The 19,033-nt window shown below is 44.9% G+C and overlaps 1 long non-coding RNA gene across 1 annotated transcript in view; it reads left to right on the top strand.

Annotated features, from left to right (window-relative positions):
- Nucleotides 1-1,352, top strand: part of LOC141058205 (uncharacterized) — a 44,937-nt gene extending 43,585 nt beyond the window's left edge. Inside the window, exon 2 of the long non-coding RNA XR_012222123.1 lies at nt 525-1,352. This is a non-coding gene — a long non-coding RNA (uncharacterized lncRNA). The remainder of the gene's footprint in view (nt 1-524) is intronic.
- Nucleotides 1,353-19,033: the final 17,681 nt, after the last annotated feature.

Below are 19,033 nucleotides of genomic sequence, written 5' to 3'. Positions count from 1 at the left end.
TACTTAATACTGCAAAACATCAGCACTGCATTATGTACTGAAATTCCAGACTTGCCTTGTGGTTTCTTAGGATTACAAATATGGCTGCAAATAGGTCCTTCAGAAGACCCCCAGCTGTCACGGCACCCCATGAGCAGCTTGCAATTTTATCATAGGGGGACAATAGGCATCAAAACAGTCCCCTATCCCAAATTTAACCACGTAAATTCTGCTTTCAGAGATTGACAGCAGCCTTTACGTGGTTTGACAGTAGCAATCTAAGCTAGCTGTATTACACTAGCAGTATGCACCAGGCATGGTGTCCTGAGCCCACTCCACACACGTGCAGATGACATCTGCTGTACATCTGGATGTCGGAAAGAAGTAAAATAGTGTGGTAAATCTGGTATGCTTACACCAAAAACAAAAAATTTACCAGCATTCAAAATGTAAAAAAATTACTTGATGCTTTATTGAATCTTCTAAAAAAACATGGGCCATAAAAGACAGAAGAGGACAAAAAGCCATCTTATTATGTGTTTCAGGTCTGTCTCGCCTTAGTCATCTTACGAATAGCTGAAAATACAAGTGAACTTCATGGAAGATGACTGAGGAGGAAAACACTGTTGAAAGCAAATCATTAGAAAGCTAGCCTGAAATTTGCCAAAATTCATACTGACAAGTCACGTCACGAACCTTCAGGGATAATGTCCTATGAACAGATCAGGCAAAATTGGAGCTTTTTGGCAAGACACATCAGCTCTATGTTTATAGACACAAAAATGAAGCATACATAGAAAAGAACATTTTACCTACTGGGAAACATGGAGGAAGCTTGATTATGTTTTGGTGCTGCTTTGCTACATCTGTCAAAAAATGTCTTGAATATGTGCAGGGTACAATGAAATCTTAAGACTGTCAAGCCTTTCTGGAGCCCAATGTGCTGCCATGTATCAGAAAACTTGGTCTGAGTTACAGGTCATGGGTACTTCAACAGGGTAATGATCAAAAACACAGATAAGAATGGCTAAGAGCAAAGCATTGAATTATTCTGAAGTAGCTTCTATGAGCCCTTATCTAAATCCTATGGAACACCTATGGAAGGAGTTGAAACCTGCAGTTTTGAGAAGGTACAAGGAGCAGCTCATGAGGAGTGGGCCAAAATACCTACAGATTACAGAAATCTCACTGAGAGTTAAAGAAATCGTTTATTTGCAGTAATTGTTTTAAAAGGCTGTGTAAAAATATTTAAGTTTAGGAACCATCATTTTTGTCCACACTATTCTTATTTTTTTAATTCTCTGTTGAACCACAATTCAAAATCCATGTCTGATTTTTCAAGTTAGTATTCAGTAAATTTGCATTGGAAATCACTTTTATCCATTTCACATTATTTCAGTGACCGTTGTCGATTTTTCTTACTTTACTAGAAGGTATAAACAAGTTTGTCCCCATATGTACATCATTGAAATAGTAACACAATCAAAGAAAGCAATTACAATTGACGTTCTCAATTAAAATTTGCATTAACTATTTATTAACCGGGTACTTTAGAGGATTTCAACTGATAATTCATCAATTAATTCAAACAGCTATGTATGATAAATGAATATAATAAAAAAGAAAGAAAAAATTTGAATTCAACAATTCTTGTCTAATATTTAAACCATCCGGATGACATGTTCTCAGTACAAACATCCAATAAGATTTCCTGTTTAAAAGTTTGTGCCATAAATTTCGTCCCTGCAATGTCTTAGTATATTAGAAGCTTGTAATTGAGTGACAACACAGCGGAGATGTTTTTTCAATTTTGCCTGTACCCAACAAATGTCAGCCAGCAAAGGTCTTTAAACTGCATGATGTACATTCTATGTGAGGCACTTGACATAATTAGCGATGAGTGAATGTTAGGAAAACAATCATCAAACATAAATTTGGCATGAATATGGCACATTCGGATTTGTGAACGGAAACACAAGCAAAAATTTATAAAATCTGAAAAAATCGGTAATATTCGGTTAAAAGTGCGGGGAAAATATAGTGCCACAAAAGTATTTTCTGCACTGTAGCAATGATAATAGTGGAGTATCATGAGTGTTGGGCACATGTTTGATGAGGGGAGGGAGTTCACAGAGCTCAGCGGTGCGGTGTTCTTGTAAACAGTAATTTTTTTTTTTTTCCCTAACTTTATGTGTGCACTTTGCGGCTAGACAATCAGGGCACAGGAAACATCCACAATGTCCTGACACAACAGCTTGGGTCATTAGCTGGTGAAATCATATGTCCCTCTCCATATAAATAGCGGACATCTTGTTTTAGCGCCATTTTGACACCATAACGGCGCAGAGAGGCTGCTCCTGATGTTGGCATTGTTAGCAGCAAGATTTTAGCTAGTAAGCTAGGCAGTTGTATATCAGTCAGATAGTGTAGCTAGCTAGTGTCCAGTGTGGCTGTTAAATTTACCTTCCAGCATTTTTTTTGCCATTATTGAGGTCCACAAACAAAGCCAGCAGGGCACATGTCCTACAAGTGTGCTGTGCACTGCTTCTATTGTCCTTCTTGCATAAGCATAGTGTTCTAAGTCTTATTTTTTCACTAGCTAAATGTGAAACAGCATGCCATATCCCACTTTGTCATTTAGTGCTGTGGTGACATTGTTCTGTGATTTGAACTGTTGTGCATGAAGAAATACTTTTTGGGGGCAGTTGCTAGCATGATTCACAATGACATATCTCACCTTGTAATTTAGTGGCGGTGAAATACAACAGTGTACATAGCTCATGAACATTAAAAAAAAATATCATTTTTTTCTGTTGCTAAATGTCATACAGCCCGTTGTATCCCAGGTTTCATTTTGTGGTGGTGATATGAACCTGTTTGCAGACCAAATGCACATTAAAAAAAAAATTCTGTTGCTGAATGTGATACAGCCCGCCGCATCCCACGTTGTCATTTTGTGGTGGATCAAGCTGCCTGCAGACCTAACGCACATAAAAAAAATTATAATTTTTTTTGTAGCTGAATGTACTACAGCCCACCGTATCCCACGTTGTCATTTTGTGGTGGTGATATGAACCTATCTGAACACGTAACACGCTAAATCTTTTATGCCTAGCTAGAGATGCGCGTCTGTTACACCTATCTTCTGAAGAGCATCAAACACTCTCTGGTAATTGGTGTTGGTCAAATGAGTAATCATTGTAGGCTGGATCCCGGATCTCGTACCTCCTATAGCCACCCTGTTATTGATCTTGCTGTCCGATCCCAATACAGCCATCATCATGGCCCTTTTCCTGATCAGTACATATAACATATAACATGTTAGCCATATTTCTACAGCAAACGTGCACCTTACCAGCAGCAACTGTAAGAAAGAGGGTGTTCCAATGCCACCGACAATCTTCTAGATTATACAGCTCTCGTCCACACTAAAAATATATTGTTTTATGTTAATAGCGTGATACAGAAGGGGAGATCTCAGTTTGAAATTGTTTTGAACCTATCTTCCAGATTATGTGCATCTTTGGCATCTAATTTTTCATGGCCATCTTTTATGCTTAGCTTGAGACGCGCATCTGTTACACCTATCTTCTGATGAGCATCACGCTCTCTGGTAATTGGTGTTGGGTAAATGAGTTAACGTTGTAGGCTGGATCCTGGATCTCGTACCTCCTATAGCCACCCTGTTATTGATCCTGTTGTTAATCCCATTCCTGCCGTCGTCATGGCCCTTTTACTGATCAGTTCATGTAACGACACGTCGGCCATATTTCTGCAGCAAACCTGCACCTTACCAGCAGAAACTGTAGGAAAGAGGGCATTCCGATGCCACGGACAACCTTCTAGATTATACAGACCTCATCCACACTAAAAGTATATTTTTTAGCTTACTAACGTGATTCAGAAGGGGAGATCTCAGTTTGAAATTGTTTTGAGAATCTAGTCTATGTTAAATAGGCCTCATCAACAGGCTTAAAAAATATTTTGTTATTAACGTAATACAGTAATTGGACATCTCGTGTGCAAACAGAAAAAATCTGTTACTAATGACATACAGTAAGGGACATCTCACTTTGAAATTTTTTGGAGCAGATCTTATTTGTCATATAGGCTTCATCCACACAGAAACAATTCTTTCTTCTGTGAGTAACATGATTCATCAAGCCATATTTCACATTCTAAATTTGTGCTGCTGAATTCAGCTGTGTGCAGAGGTTGAGCAGATTAAAAAATCCAATTTTTTGTTGCTAATAGTGTGCTCCTAGCACAATATCTAAGCAACATGTCTGGAAAAAAGCAAGATAGTGGTGGTAGGGGGATTAGACTTGGTGTTCGAGGTGTATGTGGGGGAGGTGTTAATGTTTCTGAAAGCACTAGTGAACCACTAATGTGACGTCCTATCCAAAGACAACTTTTTTATTTTTATTTTTTCAGCGACTATATGATAAAGGCCGTTATGAGGCCGAAACGTCAAAAAGCTGTCGCTTCTTCACCGTCAAATAAAATTAGTATTTCACTTCAATCAAAAATTTACGTGTGCAGTGACTCTATATTGAACTTATGCTGATGGGACTAGCAGTTCCCTTTTCACTAGCACCGTACATCCACACCTTGTAGTCGAGTGCTAACCATCCCTACTATCCGTTACTTCTGCTGAGTTGAGTGTAGTGGAAGACCTGTCAGTCCATATTAGACTATTTCTACTGTGGTGAAGTTGATGTAACTTTGTTGGTGTGTGCAAATAAATTTTTGTAAATTTGTAAATTCCTCGTTGGGTCTCCTTCATGTGTGTTGCCTGTAGCAGTAGGCCTCGATATCGGCAGTCCTCCAGCGTCTTCGAGTCAACTACCGTGTTACTATCCTTACATTTTTCTGACAATAGTAATCTACAAAACTGATATGTGTCCCACCTGAGTGTGGCTGTGCATCACGTTCAATTTATATTTTGGGTTTTATCACTTATGTAGCACCAATAATTCAACATTCGCTTTACAGACATTTACAGAGATTACTGTCGCCATTGGGATCACAATTTAAATTTACTATCTGTATGTCTTTGTAGCGTGGGTAGAAAAATAATTACTGGGAGTAAACCCTCACAAACACGGGTAGAACATACAATCTCTGTAAGTGTGCTAATGTTTTTGCATTGACAACTGAATGTTTCTGTGGTTGGAAGACTATCTCTGCAATGCAAACTGTGTGCCTTCCTGCTGCCTTGGGAAAAACCACTGTCAAGATTGTCTTCCAGCATGTTTTGATATTGCAGCATGGGTTCGTTCCTTTCCAGGGAGGAAGCAACTGGAAAAATTTACTTTTTAATGTGGATAGAACACACTGGCAATCCAGTAGTCAGCACTATTTGGAGTCATAATTATACAAGTAACAATAATGTTGCAGAGAGTGCTGCTGGAAGGCGTTCATGAGTTGATCTCTTTCATGAGGTTTAACTCCACAAAGTGTTGGTGGTGGGATAACACACAAGCTTTCTTCCTCCATCCCCTCCTCGCAACCACGGACAACAAAGAGGGAATCATTATCATCTTCATCTCCTAACTGTTGTGCGTCCATCACCTTTTCCTTCTCATCCTTTTCATGGACCTTCTCCATTTGTTCCTCCCATGGCAATGGTATGTGAGATGACAGACCTGAACTTATAGATATTGTTAACCCTAAAAGTATCCTCCTCTGCTTCCTCCTCTTTCCCCAAGGACTACCACCACCTCTTCACCCACACTATTTAAAGTGTGCTCCTGCATGTAGATGACAGTAATAGGGGTGCTGATGACGGCATCATCTCTGCTAACCATCTTGGTAGCCATTAAGAAAATGTGCAGAAGAGTGCAGAGGTCCTTCATCTGTATCCACTACGCAAGTGTGAATTGCACCACGTCTGTACTGCATTGTGCCTGGCTATGAAAAGTGTCATACTGCACCAGGTCTCTGTGCTGTTGCCAAAGTCGCTGCAACATGTGCAGAGTTTAATTCCATGGTGTGGTCATATCGTATATCAACCAGTTAACCAGTAGTCCGAAAGATCTCTATACCAACTGAAGTGGAATGGTGGAAGTCAGCATGACAGTGGTTTCTGCAACAGCTCAGCCAGGCTTGGACATTGGCAGAGGAATTGCGATACTATCAGGTTAAGGATGCAAGCCATGCACGGCACATGTGTAAGGTTGGCCCGGCGTAGGGCCGCCACCAAGTTTGCACCATTATCACACATGGCCTTCCATGGCTCCAGGTTGAGTGTAGACAGCCATTGCTCAAACTCAGCATGGATAGCTGTCCTCAACTGTTGATCTATATGACTGCGATCTCCAAGGCATATTAATGTAAACACTGCCTGATTACGGTGAGCCTCAGCTGCACAGTACAGAGGTGGGGGAGTGATTCATTCTGCAGTGTTGGAACGTGTGTCTAATTAAGGCAGGGGATGAGGGTACAGATGGAGGCCCAAGAGGAGGTGGAGGAGGTAGAAGCACTGCAGGAACTGTTACATACAGAGGTTTGTTCCATAAGCCCTGGGGATTCCAAGACTTAGTGTCTAGTGACACTACTGCTTTAGTTCTCCATCCCCTGGTGTGTACTAGTTTAGTTCTCCAACCCAAGCTGTTTATTAGTTTAGTTCTCCACCCCCTGTTATCTATTAATTTAGTTCTCCATGATTTGGTGTGTATTGCTTTCCTTCCGCATTCATAGATGTTTAGCAGTTTAGTTATCCAACGCCTGTTGTTTATTAGTTTAGTTCTCCATGTTCTGGTGTTAATTTGTTTTGTTCTGCAATCATGGCTGTTTAATAGTTTAGTTCTCCAACCCCTGAAGTTTATTAGTTTAGTTATCCATCGTATTGTGTGTTGTGGTTTAGTTCTACAACCCTAGCTGTTTAGTAGTTTAGTTCTCCAACCCCTGTTGTCTAGTAGTTTAGTTATCCATCTTATGTTTATTTCTCCATCCCCAACCGCCGTGCAAGCCTTGGAAATTGCAAGACTTGTGGAGCAGCCCCTTCCCCAACTACACAGAGTCATCCAGTGCCCAGTTATCGAGATGTAACTCCCCTGTCCATGCTTGCTCGTCCAGGTGTCATTGTTGAAATGCACCCTGGCAGACATAAAATTTTTCAGGGAACGGCTGATGTTGTCTGTGACTTGTTGCTGTAGCACAGGCATATCTTTCTTAGAGATGTAATGGTGACTGGGCAACTGGTACTGGGGGACTGCGACGGCCATCAGCTTTTGGAAACTGTATCACAAGGCGGAAAGGCTGCATTTCTGTGGCCAACAGATTGAAATGGCCATGCAATAATCACAGAGATCACTGGCCATAGGCCATACAGAAAAAAGCGCTGTGATCTTTGTAGCAAATAGCTCTCAGTTGGCCCCTATCCTCCAGACAATGACATGATTGGGTGACGAATCATCCGAGGAGGCCGCATGCTGTTCACAATAATTAGTTCTCAGAAAAGTAATAGTGAGCATATGGCTTATCTATATCCAGATTAGAACACATGGAATATGTGTATATCCCGCCGTACGATCACTGCTAACTCCACGATAACCCTACACTCCTCGCTGCCAACAGCAATCCTGTTTTTAACCCAATAAATAAATACAAGCCGATTGGATGCCATTCTTCTTTTGAGGTTCACACCATCTGGGTGTTCCATCCCCTCTCCCTCAGTCATATACCGCCCCCAGGCTCACCCACCCACTTCCTTCACCACTTTTATGCATTGCTGCCACACTTCATGTCCTCAGAATTGACAACCCTTGTCCTGGGAGACTTTAACAGCACCACCTCCCCAACTGCATCCCAGCTTCTATCTCTAGCCTATTATTGTGGCCTCTCACAACCTTGAGACACACAAAGACGATAACACCCCTGATCTGGACTTTAAACAAGTGGAGGTTCTTCGGCCGGATACCTGTGTGACAACACTTGCAGCGGTGAAGGAGGAGGAAGAATCAGAAGATGCGTTTGATGGGGTGGACGGTGGTTGGCGAGGCCAGCTAGTCTGCATTTTAGCACAACGACATTCCCAAATTAACGCATTTTGATTGCGCATGTGCCAGTTCATGCATGTAGTACTGAAATTCTTTCATTTTTTTTACTCTACTAGGTCTTTTTTAAAAAAGTTAACAGCTAACGTGATTTTTCAGGTTTTTGCTGGTCTGAAAAAAAGACCCAAGATCGGCAAAGGCAGAAGCGTGAACGCTGCTGTCCATTGCCAGAGTTGAGGGTCAGGATGCATAGGTTGTCGTAGTTGCATTACTCTGTCTATGTAACTTCATCTTCCTCCTCCTCTGCTGAGCTACTCAGCTGCATGCCTCTGGGTTTACACCAAGTGTGATCTACTACCTCATCACCATCCTTTCTGTTCTCCCACACGCCTCCCCCTGAGAGTGACCCTCCTCCTCTTCCTGCCTTGACAGCACAGTATAGTATGCAGGCACCTCAAGTATCTGAGTCTCGTCATGAATAGATCACCTTCACCCAATGGGGTTAACATTTGTTGATGAGGGTTTGGTTTATACTCAGACCCAACTTAGTCTGGCCATGGATCAAACTGAAAATTTAGCCATCAGTGCAGATCTTTTCCTCCTCTTTACTCTGTGAATCTTTAGAGTACACTTTCTATGCCCATGGCATACAATGTGTGAAGAGATCTGCAAGCTCAGCGATTTATGGTTCCCAAGTCAGTTAGGCTTTTGAAGAGTTGTGATATGGGTAAAAAAGGGTAATTGGGGTGCCACCACTGAGATCTGTACTGTGTGTGATGTTAAGGTGGAAGAAGAGGAGCAGAGGCCACTTGATACAGCGCTTGCCATCTACTGGAGCAAATGTTCTTTCTGGCCCTCATCTACAAAGTGTACTGCTGTACAGCTGCTAATGAAAGGGAGTAGAGTTGCTCACTACAGCAAAGCAAACTGACTTTTCATCCCTCATATCATACCTGTCTCATAGAATCATAGAATGGTAGAGTTGGAAGGGACCTCCTGGGTCATCTGGTCCAACTCCCTGCTCAAAGCTGGATTCACTAAATCATCGCAGACAGATGTCTGTCCAGCCTCTATTTGAAGACTTCAATTGAATGTCATCATCCATAATGGCATCCAGCATCTACATCTGTGTAACCTCCTGATGAACAGTGCTATTGACAGGGAAACGCGTTGGGATGCACATGAAGTTACTCCATGGGAATTTTTTGAGAACTAATATGGCATTGATTTCAGTACAATGTCTGTTTTGTATGAACTGAGTAGTGTTGCAGTTACTATTGTGAGACTATTTATGCACCCGTGATGGGTTTACTGCTTTGTGGGCATGGTGTATAGCTGTATCTAGTGTTGGGGGAATTTGAGCCACAGTAATTTGTGCCTTAAAAATCTTGGATAACCAACATTCAATATTGTGCTATTGTTATAGGTCTCTTTGCAGTATGAGATTGGTTATTTGATTGCCTTGATTGGATACACCTGCCTCTTTATTTATTGTGTTATGACTATAATCAGGTCAGTTTTGGGGCTTTTTTTAACATTGGAGTATTGTGAAAGGAGTGAATACCATGGACCAGTTTTTTTTTATATGACCTAATAGATACCTTTTTAGTTTAAAGACTCTCTTCATCTCTGCCCTATTATATGTTGTTTTCCCACCTGTATGGTAGGGTGTAATAGGGGAGCAAGGGACAGCCTACGTTGAGTGGGGGCGCCATAAAATCATTCTTATAGGGTGCAAACCTCCACAGTAAGGTAGGGTGTTATGATTGGGTCACCAAGGAGGAAAGCAAGACCAAGCAAAGCCACAGAAAACCAGAGAGGTTGGTAACTAAGTGGATTGCAGACCCCAGATCCTAACCACACAACTAGCAGTAGCCGTGGAGCATACCTACAATGATTCTAGGTGCCTCGACACAGCCGGAGAACTAAATAAGCCTAAAGCAAGAAAAGGGAAATCTAAACTGCCCCAGAGCAGACCCCAAAGGAATAGATAGCCCCCAAACATATATTGTCGGTGAGACAAGATGAAAATACAAACACAGGTAGGAAAATAGGCTTAGCAAATGATGGGGCCCACACTAGCTAGACAGGACAGGAAAGGAAAGACACTGTCTGCAATCACGTGAAAAACCCTGCAAAAAATGTCCAACACATCTGATAGAAAAATACTGAAGTCACTAGACTTCGCCCACTATATCAGCACTCTGGCATATTCTGAAAGCAGAGCAAAAAGTGGCCAATGTAATAAGGGACAAAAACAAACTGGCACAAGCAGTAACATAAGGATGGAAATTCAGCACAGCCCCAGCCGGGGCTGGCTGACCACTAGTGTTGAGCGATACCTTCCGATATCGGGAAATGTCGGATAGGATTGGATCGGACCGATACCCAAAAAGTATAGGATATCGCTGATTCCGATACCAGAAACCAATGCAAGTCAATGGGACAGAAATATCAGAATTAAAATAAACCCTTTCTTTCCCTGTAGGTTAATTCTACATGAAGGAAAACAACTAAGAATAATGTAGAATGTATTGGGGGAGGTGGAGGAGACATTAAAGGCATAGAGGTTTAGCCCAATCAAATGGAATAGCAGGAAGTAATTTTTTTTTTAAGATGTTCGGAGTTACAAAGATATTGACTATGTTAATCTTTTTTAGATTTTGTCAGATATGTATGTTTCACTACTTCCGTGCGCTTCACCTTCTTTTTTTACTTCTCCAACACTTTCTCCTTCATGTTCCTCAGCAGGAGCAGCATCTTTTTCATCAACTTCTTCTTCACCTTATTCATCTTCTTCTTCTTCACCTTCTTCCTATTATCCTATTATTCTTTTTTTTTACATTCTTCATATTCTTCTTATTCAACTATTATTCTTCTTCATATTCCACTTCTTCATCTTCTTCCTATTATTCTTCATCATATTCTTATTTGTGACAGGCATTCCTGTAGTTGTTATCTATAAAAGTTTGAAGATTACACCTTCCATTCTGCCTTTCACAAAAGATTTACAACAGGATTTCTCCGCGTTCAGTTTGGCCTGCTGCAGCAAGCATTTTCCAGGGGCACGACGAGGAGGAACGGATTCACCCCCATACACTGCTTAGTCTTCTTCTGCTTATAATTTAGATAATATCTTTTGCTCTGATTTTTAGTCTTATGCTTAATGTTCTTCTGCTTTTTGTTCTTCTGCTTTTTGTTCTTCTGCTTCTTGGTCTTCTGTCTCTTGTTGTTCTGTATCTTGGTGGTTGTCTTCATGTTCTTTGTCCTCTTGGTCATCTTCTTCAGGGTCATGTTTTTGGTCTTCTTCGGGGTGGTCTTCAGGGTCGTCTTCAGGGTCATTGTCTTCGGGGTCATCGTCTTCTTCGGGGTGGTCTTCAGGGTCGTCGTCTTCAGGGTGGTCACCAGGAAGATCCAGAGTGATTACCAAAAACCATTTCAAAAAGCTTGAACTTGGAAATGTAGCAGAAGGTACAAGAAGGCTGAGGAACTGCCGAGAACCAGCTGACGGTACTGGAACCCGGATGGGTAGCAGAAGGAACAAGAGCCAATGTCACTACCGAGGAAGAGCTGATGGTACTGGAACCGGGTTACTAAGGCTAGTTTCACACTAGCGCTTTTGAGCGCAGCGACGGCCTGCGCACGGCCGCCGCTAAGCCCCGCCCCCTGTCGCGCCTCCGCCGGTAGCTCCGCCTACTTGCGCATGACGCTGCATGCGTCCTGCGTCCCCTATCTTTATCACTGGGGGAGCAGGCCATGCGCAGTATGCGTTTGGCGGCGCATGTGCCTTTTTGATGGTGCGCCGAGCGCAACCAAACTGCAGCAGGTTGTGTTTGGCGCAGGTCGGCGCACCGTCAAAAGGACGCATGCGCCGCCAAACGCATACTGCGCACGGCCTGCGCCCCCAGTGATAAAGATAGGGGACGCAGGACGCATGCAGCATCATGCGCCGGTAGGCGGAGCTACCGGTGGAGGCGCGGCAGGGGGCGGGGCTTAGCGGCGGCAATGTGCAGGCCGTCGCTGCGCTCAAAAGCGCTAGTATGAAACTAGCCTAAGCAGGAGGTACCTGTGCTAGAAATCACTACCATGGACCAGCAGACGTTGCTGGAACTCGGATACCGAAAAGGAGGCACCTAAGCCAAAGGCACTGCCGAGAACCAGCTGACAGTGCTGGAACCCAGATGGGTAGCAGAAGCTAGAAGAGCCAATGGAACTACCGAGGATGAGCTGACGGTGCTGGAACCCGGAGGGGCAGCAGAAGGAACAAGAGCCAATGGCACTACCGAGGACCAGCTGATGGTACTGGAACCCGGTTACTAAGCAGGAGGTAACTGTGCCAGAAAGCACTACCAAGGACCAGCAGACGTTGCTGGAACTCGGATACCGAGAAGGAGGCTCCTAAGGCTACTTTCACACATCAGGTTTTCGGCGTCAGGCGCGATCCAGCGTCGTGCCGGAACGCCGGATCCGGCAAATGTTTTGTAAAACCTGATGTGCCGGATCCGTTTTTCTGCCGGATCCGTCTTGTTCTTGACAGAAAAAAACGGATCCGTCTCATCCGGTTCATCCGTTTTTCTATCCGTTTTTCGACGGATTACGCCGGATCCGGTTTTTAAAATTGATCCTTGTGGCCTTCCGAACGGGATTGGCTACTGGAAAACTATATATAGCGTGTTCCTACAGCCCTTCTTTGACAGGTTGGAGAGGAGAAAGTGCAGGTTGGAGAGAAGAGCAAGTTACTGGCGAAGATGGATGTTGTGATTGGAAATATTTTGAAGAATTTGGCGGATTTTATAGCGGAGGCGAATCGTTTGAGGGTGATTGTTCTGGAGAAGGAGAGAGCGAGACAGCAGCGCATCAGGCATCGTAGACGACGTTTGTGGATCCACCCCATCACAGCCAAGAGAATGACGCGTGGGGTCTATTCTACACTCTGCATGGACCTTCGACGAAACCCGGATAAATTTTTTGGATATGTTCGGATGAAAATGGAGAATTTTGATTAATTGGTGGAGCGCATTGCACACCTCATAAGAAAAGCGGACACCTATTGCCGCTTCTCTGTTTCACCCGCAGAGCGTCTGATGGTGACTTTAAGGTAAGCCACATTTATTGGATATGCTCGCATCAGAGCACACTTTCACTGCAATCTTGTTGGTGGTAGTTTGTATCTCCAAGTGTTATAGCTGAGTTTTGGTATGTAATGCTGTGATTTAAAACTAATTTATTGTTTTTTAATTCCCCACAGATTTCTTGCAACTGGAGAATCCCTTTCGTCACTGCATTTCCAGTACAGACTCGGGATTTCCACCATATCTGGAATTGTGAAGTACACATGCCGTGCACTGTGGGACTCCTTAGCTGAAGAGTTTTTACCAGAGCCCACAACAGAGAGGTGGATTGAAATTGCTGACAAGTTTCAACAGATATGTCAGTTTCCCAACTGCTTGGGCGCTGTGGACGGGAAACATATCCGCATTGTAAAGCCAGCCAGATCGGGATCGGAATATTTCAATTACAAGAAATATTTTTCAATTGTCCTCATGGCCATCGCTGACGCGGAATACAAATTTATTGCTGTTGATATTGGGGCCTATGGCCGCTCCAATGACTCTCAAGTTTTCAAACTGTCTGCCATGGGGCGTAAACTGTATGGAAACACCTTCCAGTTCCCACCACCTAGACCGCTGCCGCAAACATCTGGTCCACTTATGCCATTTGTCTGTGTAGGGGATGAAGCCTTCCAGCTGTCAGAACACCTTTTGAAACCGTACTCTAGCAGAGGATTGACAAGACCAAAACGCATTTTTAATTACCGCCTCACAAGAGCAAGAAGAATGGTTGAATGTACCTTTGGTATTCTGACAGCCAAATGGCGGGTCCTATTGACTGCGATCAACCTCAAGACAGAAACTGTTGACGAGGTGATCAAAGCTTGCGTGGTACTCCACAATTTTGTTATCTGCAAGGAACCCATTTCCATTGAGGACACCTCTGAAGAAACCACCTTGCAAGATTACCATGACATTACCACTAGAAGTTCTGTGTCGGTTTCAGTAATGAGGGACAATTTTGCACTATACTTTATGTCACCTCAAGGCAGAGTACACTGGCAGGATGACAGAGTGTGAAAGATTTGTGCCCAACCAAACTTGTGTACCTTCTGTACCAACAGTATATACCTTTGCCAACCAAAGTTGGCTATCTTGTCATGGTCTCTATTTTTAGCTTTAGGCCACAGGTGTGTACCTGGTTGTGTTTTATGCAAAGTATTTCACCTTTTAACAAAAGTTGTGTACATTGTTAGGAAATCACCAACAATAAACACAACTTTTTAGGTGAAATACTTTGCTTCAAACACAACCAGGAACACAACTGTGGCAAAAAGCTAAAATTTACCCACAGTTATATACCTGGTTTTGAATACCTTTTTACCTTTTAAGTACCCTGTATTTAACCTTTTTTTTTAAACATATTTCGCCGCAGAAAGAAATGACAGACAACCAGTGTAAACAATAATTTAACTTTTATTTAAAATATTGTTTTTTTGTAAACTGTTTTTAAAGTTAAAAAAACTTTTTTAATAAAGGTTTGAAAAAAAACTGGGCATTTTTATTACAAAACACACATTACAAATCTGTGTAGTGTGGGGTGGAAATACTGCTGGAGGGGCTGTGGGACACTTCGACACTGGGAGTGTGGAGAGAGGACTGGGATCGTGGTGGGGAAGGAACAGTTAGAGGTGATGGTGTGGAAAAAGCTACAGAATAGGTGGACATGTGGGAGGCAGAAGAGGTGGTGGGCGGTGGAGTGGAGGGTTGGGCAGGGACTGTAGGAGCAGATGATGTTGATGGAAAGTTGTATGGGGAAGGAGTTTGGTATGGGGAAGGAGTTTGGTATGAGGAAGGAGTTTGGTACGGGGCAGGTTGCTGGAAGTGGGGAGATGTCTGGTACTGGGGAGGTTGCTGGTACTGGGGAGGTTGCTGGTATGTAATAGGAGGGGGAGGATGGAAAGTGGCTGGAGGGGGTGCAGATGTAATAGGAGGGGGAGGATGGAAAGTGGCTGGAGGGGGTGCAGATGTAATAGGAGGGGGAGGATGGAAAGTGGCTGGAGGGGGTGCAGGTGGAGGAACTACAGTGGTGGGAGGTGGAGGTTGGGAGGTAACCTGCTGTAGAGCACCGTGGCATGAATGCATTACATGCATCTGCTGGGTAGGAGATAGTGTTGCCATGCGCTCCACAACAGACCTGAAAAAGGTGTGGTTTGGCGAAGATCTTGCTTCTGAATGCATGGTTTGCAGAAGTGTCTTCACCTCCAGAATGCTGGAGTTGATCTGCTGAAAGCCTGCGGAGATTTGCTCTGACAAGACTTTTAGACAGTTCTGGAAAGATGCATTCAGATGCAAGAACTCTGGCGCATAAGTCTTTTCCTGACCCCTCTGCCGCTGCCGCCCAGTACCCGCAGGTGTACTAGAGGTGGCAGGGGCAGAAGGGTGGGGTAAAGGGAAAGCGATCTCCTCACCAGCAGCTTCATGTAATGTAGGCGGCCACGATGCTCCTGTGCTGGTGGATGGGACAGATGGGTCGAATGTGTGGGAAGGCTGGGAAGGTGCAGATGTACCGGGGCGGTCGAAGTGTCCCTCGGTGACGGTCTCCTCAGGGATCGCCTCAGAAGGGTCCAATTGTGCAGGCTCCCGAGTGCTGCTCACCGTGCTGTGGAATAAAGAGAAAAAAAACCAATTAAAATAGTGACATGGTATGGCCCTGGCTGAAAAAAAAAAAGTTACATCTAAACATTTTTTTGTCACATGTGGTGTGTAATATTTACCTTCTGGTGAGCATTGTCTCCCGGAGGAACGACAGGGCTCGTGCGTACTTGTACTTGCTCCTGCTTCCTCCAGATCCACTCGGGGCCCACATCTCTTTATTGAACTCCTTCTTGAAACGATCCCTCACAGACCGCCACCGCTTCACAATTCTCTCCCCTGAAACGAGAAAGGACAAAGTGGTTAGTATACAACATCAGTGTTTCCCAAACTCCAGTCCTCATGGTCCAAAGGGGTCATGTTTTCAGGATTTCCAAAGTAAATAGAAATCCTGAACACATGATCCGTGGGGACCACGAGGACTGGAGTTCGGGAAACACTGGTTTAAATCAAGCAACCGGTACTGTATATACTTACGCTCTTTAATCTGGGCCCGAGCTTCGAGGTCCTCCCAGCGGTCCACAAGGAGCGAACAGATTTCCTCCCAGAGTCGTCGGGTAACGATAAGGTCAGCGTGGCGGCGGTCAGCCATATTCCAGAGCGGCTCCCTTTCTCTGACGAGATCGATGAGGCGGTCCACATCAATCCCTCCATCCTCACCGTCAGAGTCGGGAGCACGCTGTGAAGGCTGTTAAAGAAAAAGACAAAAATAACATAATTAGCCTCCACAAAAGAAATGAAATAAAAAGTGCAAAAAAAACAAAGCAAAAATATTTATACTTACACGCTGGTGACCGCCGCGTTGCTGTCGCCGACGACCCCGGGAGGCACTGCGAGGACCTCTTGGCCGAGCACCAGATTGGGAAGACTAGAGAAGAAAACAAAAAATGTTATGTCTTTGGATGTAGGCATTTGTTTGCTGTGTGTGGTCTGCAGAACATTGTTTTCTATGTGTTGTGTGTAGTGTGATGTTGTGTTTCTGCGTTTGATGCAAAAAACTTACCAATTGTGAGCCCACTCCAAGTGTCTGTCCACCCCTTCCTTCTTCTTCTGGGAGCTCCTCTTCATCTTGTGATTCCTGTTTTGAAATAAAAGGCAATGAATAGACATATATTCCAGAGATGATGGATTTTGGAAATAAAAACTTACCGTCAAACGCTGACGATGCGAGGGAGGGCTCCCAGAAGAAGATGTGCTGTCTTCCTCATGGCCAGACTCCATGGCTGTGGGTGGTGTTCCTGCTGCTGCCATTGCTGCTGCTGCTGCTGCATCTATTGGGCGGCTGTTGAATAAAGAGAAACAAAGGGCCAATGAATATCTTGATATTCCATAGCCCTAGTTTGGAGGAATGGGGGATTTGATAATTACCGTCTCTCATCTGCTGCTGGACTCCCCTACCGTTGTTCAGCATGCTGCTCCATTTGGGGTGGTGCTGATGGTGCTGCTGCTGCAGATGTCTGCTGCCTTCTCCTGCTCCTGGTTCTTGGCTTGGGTGGCATGTTGGGTGTGGCTGAGGGTCACACTGTCTTGCTTTTATATATGTCTTGCGGGCAGAGCTACTGAGCATGCTCAGACCAAAAAAAACGGATCCGGCCACCGGATCCGGCTGTCGCCGGATCAGGCGCATTGCGGCGCTCATAGGCTTTCATTGTATGAAAAAGCCGGACACGCCGGAATTGGCGTGTCCGGCTTTTTCGCCGGAGACAAAAAACGTTACAGTAGCCGTTTTTTCCAGACGCCGGATCGCGTCACATTGCCGGATCCGGCGAAAATCGGATGAAACGCATGGCCATCCGGCTCGATCCGGCTCTAATGCAAGTCAATGGGGGGGAAACCGGATCCGGCATTGCATTTCGCCGGATCCGGTTTTTGTCAAAAGCGCCGGATCGCGCCTGACGGCGAAAACCTGATGTGTGAAAGAGGCCTAAGCCAAAGGCACTGCCGAGAACCAGCTGATGGTAATGGAACCTGGATGGGTAGCAGAAGGTACCCATGAAAAACAAAATTGCAAGGCCGCGAGCCGGCCGCAGTTACCAAAACCCACAGCCCTACAGGGGGTGCTTGTCCTATTGGCACTATGGAACCAGCCTTTATTGCCAGATCGCGCAGCCCACATAGGAAGCACCTAAACTGCAGGCACCATAGAGTCGGCTAACCCGACCGCAACACGACAGGACAACGTATTGGTGGCAAAGTGACGTTAACACTACCCAGAAACAGCTGATGGTGCTGGAACCCGGATGGGTAGCAGAAGCTACAAGAGCCAATGGAACTACCGAGGACCAGCTGACGGTGCCGGAACCCGGAGGGGCAGCAGAAGGAACAAGAGGCAATGGCACTACCGAGAACCAGCTGATGTTACTGGAACCCGGTTACTAAGCAGGAGGTACCTGTGCCAGAAAGCACTACCAAGGACCAGCAGACGTTGCTTGAACTCAGATACCGAGAAGGAGGCACCTAAGCCAAAGGCACTGCCGAGAACCAGCTGACGGTGCTGGAACCCGAATGGGTAGCAGAAGCTACAAGAGCCAATGGAACTAGCAAGGACCAGCTGACGGTGCTGGAACCCGGAGGGGCAGCAGAAGGAACAAGAGCCAATGGCACTACCGAGGACCAGCTGATGGTACTGGAACCCAGTTACTAAGCAGGAGGTAACTGTGCCAGAAAGCACTACAAGCACTACCAAGGACCAGCAGACGTTGCTGGAACTCGGATACCGAGAAGGAGGCACCTAAGCCAAAGGCACTGCCAAGAACCAGCTGACAGTACTGGATCGGATGGGTAGCAGAAGGTACCCATGAAAAACAAAGTTGCAAGGCCGCGAGCCGGCCGCAGTTGCCGAAACCCACAGTCCTACAGGGGTGCTTGTCCTATTGGCACTACGGAACCAGCCTTTATTGACAGATCCCGCAGCCCACATAGGAAGCACCTAAACTGCAGGCACCATAGAGTCGGCTAACCCGACCGCAACACGACAGTACAACGTATTGGTGGCAAAGTGACGTTGACACTACCCGGAAACAGCTGGCGTGCTGGAACCATGCTGGGCAGGAGGGAGTACCCGTGCCAAAGACACTGACGGGAACCAGCTGGCGGTGCTGGAACCCAGGGTAAATACTACAAACAGAGTGGAGACAGAGGCCTAATTGGAGCAATTTTAAAATCTGTAGTTGTGTGAGTGTGGACAGAGCAGGAGAAATTGCCGGACACACAGCTGGGGATCAGCTGACATTACTGAACCCCAATAACAGTGGAGCATATGTTGACTGTGCAGAAGGCACTTCTGAGCAGCAACTGGCGGTGTTGGCGCCCAGGGTCAATAGTACAAACAGAGTGGAGGCAGAGGCC

The sequence above is a fragment of the Dendrobates tinctorius genome, unplaced genomic scaffold (assembly GCF_039654945.1).
Source record: "Dendrobates tinctorius isolate UK_male_01 unplaced genomic scaffold, ASM3965494v1 ptg000211l, whole genome shotgun sequence".
NCBI lineage: Eukaryota > Metazoa > Chordata > Amphibia > Anura > Dendrobatidae > Dendrobates > Dendrobates tinctorius.
The sequence above is the reverse complement of the archived record's forward strand: the minus strand, read 5'-3'. Positions and strand labels throughout refer to the sequence as shown.